At 43.1% G+C, this 7,448-nt stretch overlaps 1 pseudogene; it reads left to right on the top strand.

The window, feature by feature from the left end:
* Positions 1-4,294: 4,294 nt before the first annotated feature.
* On the top strand, positions 4,295-4,767 carry LOC129077795 (ras-related protein Rab-3D-like; annotated as a pseudogene).
* The last annotated feature ends 2,681 nt before the right edge of the window (positions 4,768-7,448 follow it).

Genomic DNA, 7,448 nt, shown 5'->3' on the forward strand with positions numbered 1-7,448 from the left:
CCTGCAGTGTTGCTATATAACATGAGGTGGTGGCAGGGTGCTGAGCTTGCCCCCTCCAGTGATTCTCAGCCTCAGGTAGTCCTGTTCCCGTTGTGCTGTTTCTGCAGCCAGCACCTCCCTAGCTGTCCCTCTCCACTCCCAGAGTTCATGGTTCTGGAGCTGATCTGCAACTGCCCTGAATCTGCGCAGCCAGCAGTTCTGGTCTGAGCAGCAGTGGTGGCAGTTGCTCCACTAGGAGAGCCTGGGCTGCCCGCTCCTGAGTGTCCTACAGGCATGCGCGCTCTTGGCCACTCATGCACACTCCTTGCACTTTCATCCACATACACACTTGCTCACACACACTCTCACTCATTCTCCACTGGATTTTCAAGTAGATTGCTCTGTGGTTTAGCTGCAAGGCCAGTCCAGGTCTGGGAGGAAGTGGACAGAGCTTCTAGCTACTCTGCAGTCATCTTGGATCTTTCACATTTTAAATTTTGTTTTGACAGTGGACTTAAATCAAATGTAAATAGACTGTAACACAGAAGCTGAAAATAACCTCATTATGTTTCAGAAACTGAAATAAACATTAATATCAATTCTTTTCTTGACTTACAAACCTTATCAAAATGTACTAACAACACAAAAACCAGTAACTGGGTTCAGATTGACACATATATGTAATGTATGTACCTGAAAAAAACATGGTCATCAAAATATTCTCCACACTCTTCTAAACATTCATTCAAGTCTATATCTTCTATAGAAAGCTCTATACACAGGGTATAGTGTTGGGACACGCCCAGCCTGGTTTCAGGAGCTGTAACCCTGCTGAAACCAATTTGGTGGCTCCCTCACCCTGCCTTGGCTCAGGCTTGAAACAGTGCAGGATAAACAGCCCTAAATAAGATCTGGCAGGTCCCAGGGCAATCAGGCCTAAAAGTAAATTCTTTAGAGTGTGCTCTGTTCCTCCTCAGATCTCTGGTCAGCTCATGCTGCAGAGGACCTTTATTTACACCCTTTACCTAGTTAAGACATTTACTTTATTTACACCCCTTACCTTGTATCGTAAAGACATTTACTTTATTTACACATCTTACCCTATATCTTTAAGGTGCCTTTAAGTCTACTTTCCCCTTATCTATAGTCTCTATTGTTGTTTCTAGTCTCCTCTAGGACTCATGTGAATCGGTGTACTCCTGTCACTTGTCTTCTTAAAAACATCATATATTCACTGTGAAACTTACCATACTGATGTAATGAGATAATGTATGCATTCTTGTTACATACCCTATTGATAAGATTTTCAATAAAAGCCTTGGAACAAAGGGCAATGGGGCCTTCCCCACTAGAGGTGTATGCCATGGCCTTCTCTGGTAAGAAGGAAGTGCCCCTGTCTGCTCTCTCGGCAAACAGAGAAGTGTTTGCGACATTTTGTGTTTATTCCTCCTCATCTGTGACAACCCCTGGTTGTGGGTTCTGTGGGATTCAGAGCACTGCTCCCACCTCAGCTGGCCCCAGCCGATTTCCCTCAGGTTCAGGTAGTGCTGCGCTCTCTGCAGCGCTCCCCCGCAGTGGCGTGCCCCCTATAGCCGCCGTGCAGTGTGATAATATAGGACCCATTTTGAACTCATTTATACAAATACTGGCTCAGATTTCCCCCCCTTTTTTAATTTACAAAGATAACAAGGCAAAAAAATATATGTAATCCTGCTTATTTTCAGGTCTTGCCCTTGGAAATTAGTTTTAAGTAATAACAAGTTCTTTTTGAGCCTTGAGTAACAAATGCATTTATATTTTGATTGAAAGAAGACCCCAAATATAAAGTCAACCCAATTATCCAATGGGCCCCCTATCCACTGATTAGCCAAAGCAAGACCGCTCCTCCGAGAAGCTCCAGATGTAGCCAGGTGTACCCCATCTCATTTTTATATTGTTGACACTATTACAGAGGTCCCCCACTTCCCTCCATTTGCCCACCTCCACCCAGCCACTCCCTCCCTTAGTCTTGGGAACTTCTGGCCAAGATGGAGGTGTAGGTAGATACACTTTGCCTCCTCACACAACCGAAAGAATGACAACGACAAGTTTAAAAACAAAAAATAACCACAACCGACAGAAAAATCAAACTATATGGAAGTCCAACAACCAAGAAGCTAAAGAGGAAACATTCATCCAGACTGGTAGGAGGGGTGGAGGTGGACAGCTGGGGTGGAGAGGATGTGCATCAAGGTGATGGCTGGAGGACCAGGTGGGCAAGACGACAGCTGGCAGTCCATTTGTGTGCGGATAAACTTAGAGGAACAGCTGGGGAGCAAGGCAGAGTGAGCAATCCAGGCTTCCAGTGCAGGAAAAGAAAGCCTCAAAACCACTTACTGTAAAAATCTGTGGGGGTTGCAGCAGTGGGAGAAACTCCTGGCCTCACAGGAGAGTTCAATAGAGAGACCCAGAGGGTCCTAGAACATTCACAAACCCACCCATGTCAGAATCAGCACTACAAAGGCCCAATTTGCTGGCAGGCACCAGGGGAAGTGACTAAAAGCTGGCCAAGAGCCGAGAAAGCTGCATTATTCCCTCTCAGACCTCTCCCCAACAGACAACACCACAACAGAGTGACCTGGGTTGCCCTGCCCTGGTGAATACCTAAGGCTCTGCCCCTTCCAACTAACAGGCATGCTGAGACAAAGAAATATGGCCCAAATGAAAGAACAGATCAAAGATCCAAAAGTAGAACTCAGTAACAAAGAGAGAGCCAACCTATCAGATGCACAGTTCAAAACACTGGTAATCAGGATGCTCACTGAAGTGATTGAGTATGGTCGCAAAATGGAGGAAAAAGTAAAGGCTATGCAAAATGAAATAAAGAAAAATGTACAGGGAACCAACAGTAAAGGGAAGGAAACTGGGACTTAAATCAATGATTTGGAACAGAAGGAAGAGATAAATATTCAACCAGGACAGAAAGAAGAAACAAGAATTCAAAAACATGAGGACAAGCTTAGGAACCTCTGAGACAACTTTAAATGTTCCGAAATCTGAATCATAGGGGTGCCAGAAGGAAAAGAGGAATACCAAGAAATTGAAAACTTATTTGAAAAAATGATGAAGGAGAACTTCCCCAATCTGGCAAAGGAAATAAGACTTGCAGGAAGTCCAGGAAACTCAGAGTCCCAAAGAAGTTGGGCCCAAGGAAGCACACACCAAAACACATCATAATTAAGTCACCCAAGATTAAAGATTTGGATAGAATATTAAAAGCAGCAAGAGAAGAAGACAGTTACCTACAAAGGAGTTCCCATCAGAATACCAGCTGATTTCTCAAAAGAAACCTTGCAGGCAAGAAGGGGCTGGCAACAAGTATTCAAAGTCATGAAAGACAAGGACCTGCATCCAAGATTACTCTCTCCAGCAAAGCTATCATTTAGAATGGGAGGCCAGATAAAGTGCTTCCCAGATAAGGAGTTCATCATCACTAAGCCCTTATTATATGAAATGTTAAAGGGATTTATCTACAAAAAAGAAAGATCAAAAACTAAGAACAGTAAAATGATAACAAACTCACAACTATCAACAACTGAATCTTAAAAAAAAACAACCAGAAACAAACTAAGCAAACAACTAGAACAGGAACAGAATTCCATAATGAAGATCAGAGGAGAGAGGGATGGGGAGGGAGAATGAGGGGAAACATACAGGGAATAAGAAACATAGAGAGTAGGTACAAAATAAATGGGAAGGTTAAGAAGAGTATAGGAAATGAAGAAGCCGAAGAACTTATATGCATGACCCATGGACATGAACTAAGGGATGGGCGCAATGCTGGGGGGTGAGGTGGTGTAGGGTGGAGGAGAAAAAGGGGAGAAAAAAAATGAGACAACTGTAATAGAATAATCAATAAAATATATATTTTTAAAAAAAGGAATTAGAAAGACTGAACCAATACATTGAAGATATCAGTACCAATACTCATAGGGCTGAGAGTATAAAAGATCACTTATCTCACAGCCTACTCCCTAGCAGATATTTCTGGAGAAAAGTGAAAAAATAAACATGGCAGTGAGATATTTTCATAGTTAAAAAAATCCATTTAAAAACAAAGTACTCTGGGTGGCTAGCAGCAGCGGCGGCTTTGGCTGTGGGGTCAGAGTTGGGGTCTCGGTTGTGGTGGAAGGCAGGCCATTGTGAGTTGGGAAGCAAAAACCCTGAAGACAATGACCCCACACAAGGTGATCCCCTCAGAGGGAGTGCGCCCCATCCCTCACCTCTGTGTCGCAGAACCGCTCCTGCCTACTCCCCTAAGAGACTTCCTGCCAGGATGGCATCAGCTGGAGACCCCCACACTGGCCCGTGTGATGCAGCAGACCAGGACTTCGACTGCATATTCAAGCTCCTGCTCACTGACAACAGCGGTGTGGGCAAGACGTCCTTCCTGTTCTGCTACGCAGATGACTCCTTCTCATTCGCCTTGGTCAGCACTGTGGGCATTGACTTCAAGGTCAAGACTGTCTACTGCCACAAGAGGATCAAGCTGCAGATATGGGACATGGCAGGACAGGCACAGTACTGTACAATCACCACAGCTTACTACTGCAGAGCCATGGCCTTCCTGCTAATGCATGATGTAGCCAACCAGGAGTCTTTCACCTTCGTGCAAGACTGGTCCACACAGATCAAAACCTACTCCTGGGAAAATGCACAGGTCATTCTCATGGGGAACAAGTGTGACCTGGAGATGAGTGTGTTGTGCTTGTCGAAGATGTCCAGAGGCTCGCCAATGACCTTGGTTAGTGCCCATCCCCATGCTCCCAGGTCCAACCACAGTCTCCAACCTTTTGCTCTTTGAGGATCTGCCCAGCAGAATGCACCCATGTATGCCACTTTCTCCATTTACTTTCAAGGGACTCACCCACAGATTTCCCCCTCCCTGACTGCTGTCCTGGGAATGCAGACTCAGAAAACTGTTTCTGGAAATTTGCCCCACAAACAGTGGGAAGTAGCAATTATATCAAGTTTCAGTACTGTTAGTAGCAGGGGGGAAAATTTGCAACCTCCCAGATGTCTCACAGTGAAGGAAGCAACAAAACGTAAAGTATACTCATGTGGCAGACTACTATGCAGCCATGAAAAAGGAGGAGGGAGTTCTTTATGTTCTGCTATGGCAAGGGTTTTGGCTTATATGGTTAAGTGAGAAAAGGGAAATGCCGAATAGTGGGTATGGCTAATTCCTTTAGTTCAAGTAGGGGTCAGCAAACATTTGCTTAAAGAGCCAGATAAGAAATGTTTTTGGTCATAGAATCTATGTCGCAACTATTCAACTCTGCCTGAAAGCAGCCCTAGACAATACATCAGTGGATGTGTGTGACTGCCAGGAAAATTTTTACAAAAACAGGCAATGGGCCAGATTTGGCCTGTATCTTGAAGTTTGCCAACACCTGCATTAGTGTATAAAAAGGATGAGAATAAGAATGTATACTTATGTTTGCCTAAAGAAACTGAAAGGATACAGAAAGATCTAGTAACCGTGATGACCTGTGTGTCTAAGAACTGGGTGGCTGGAAACCAGAGTGGAAGGGGGATTTTCCATTTTTCTTTTTTTTAAGATTTTATTTATTTACTTTTAGAGAGAGGGGAAGGGAGGGAGAAAGAGAAGAAGAGAACCATAAATGTACAGTGTCCGTTGCCTCTCACATGCCTCCAACTGGGGACCAGGCATGTGCCCTGACTGGAAATCAAACCAGCGACTTTTGGTTTGCAGGCTGGCACTCAATTCACTGAGCCACACCAGTCAGTGGATTATCTTTCTGAATCAGGGGAATGAATTATCTATTCAAAATTTAAATTCAACAAAAATCTTGTCTGGGAGCATTCTAGTAAAATAGGCCACCTTCCTTACAGGAGGTGGTGTAACTATTGTAGGGTAGGATATGTTAAGGACCCAGACTCATGCTAGAATCCCAGTCAGCAAGCCACTACTGTGTGAGCTGGGCACACTGCTTCCCCTCTCTGCGTTTCCCTTTCTCCACTTAGGAAACAGGTGAAAAAGGGTCTACTTCTTAGGGCTGTTAGAAAGACTAAATAGGCAAATCCTGGCTTCGGCTGAACATTAACTCATATTATATTGATCACTTTGTGATCTTGTATCAGTGACTCCAGCTCTCTGGGTCCTCACTTCCATGAGTGTGAAATGGAAATAATAACAGCCCCACTTTATTGGATTGTCGCGAGGGTTAAATGAGTTACAACAGGTGAAGCAATTATAACAGAGTCTGGCACATGGGTAGGTTGCATCTAAGTGTTAGCTGGCATTATTGTGAGCTATTGTTTATGACCACATGTAAAACTTTTAGGCACCATATGGTCCACAAAGCCTCAAATATTCACTATCTGGCCCTTTATAGAAAAAGTCCAAGGATCCCTGGACTATAACAGTCACCCTTGCTCTTTTTTCTTGCCATCAATTTATTTGAGAAACTGAGTCTTTGTTCTATGGAACGTCTTCCATTTGAGGTTTGGCTCTTTGCTCCCTCATGGTGCCATTTAACCTGCGCCTCTGTCCCTTATTCAGCCTGGGTTTCATTTCCAAATATGCTGGGGAGTCCTAGATCTCCAGTTTGCCTAGAACTGGTGAAATCAGCTATAATTAGGTCATGGGCTGGGATGCTTGTGGATGTTGCCCACACCTTTTTGCAGAGAATGTCTAGTGACTGGGTTGAGGGGAGATTCCCACTGTCATTAAGTTTAAAATACCAGAGTACAAAGCAAAAGAAAGAATTTGATCCCAATTTTGTGAAAGAAAAACAACAACAACAACAACAAAAAACAGAAAAAAACCACACATGTGCATGCATGAACACACACACCCCTACAAACCCAACAATTGTGTATTTGTATTTCTAAAAAGTAGAAAGCTAAACATCAAAAACACCAACAGTAATTGTTTCTGGGTGATGAAATTACAAATAACTTTTATTTTTTCTTGACATTTTTTAGCAGTTTCTAGCTTCTCTAGCAAATATTTATGATGAGGGAAAAAAGTATGTATTTTTTTTTAAAAAAGGACTCACGTTTGAGGCAGAGCCACAAATGTTTAAGGAAATGTTAAATTTACTCAGGAAGACAGTGGGGTGTCATTGATGATCACTCTGTTCAGAATAGAAAATCTGAATCTGTGTCCAAAAAAATAAAAATAAGAATAAAAACAAAATACTCTGTAATTGTTGGAGAATTTATGAATGGTCCATTGACATTCCATCTGTCATAACAAAAATGAGCCAAAATTTATGTTGTTACTTATTTCTCCTTTAGGTTTTTAAAATATTTTCACATGGGATTATCCAAATAAATTGTTTTCCAGATTAACAGGTAATCTTGTTACCGAACCCTAACAGTGGCAGTGGGGGGGTCTCACCACTCGCTGCCTATCAGGCAAATCTTCTGGAAAAGGGTATCAGGCAAAAAGATGGAGTATG

The sequence above is a fragment of the Pteronotus mesoamericanus genome, unplaced genomic scaffold (genome assembly GCF_021234165.1).
Source record: "Pteronotus mesoamericanus isolate MK-2021 breed Mesoamerican mustached bat unplaced genomic scaffold, CSHL_Meso_final contig_69, whole genome shotgun sequence".
In the NCBI taxonomy this organism is placed as follows: domain Eukaryota; kingdom Metazoa; phylum Chordata; class Mammalia; order Chiroptera; family Mormoopidae; genus Pteronotus; species Pteronotus mesoamericanus.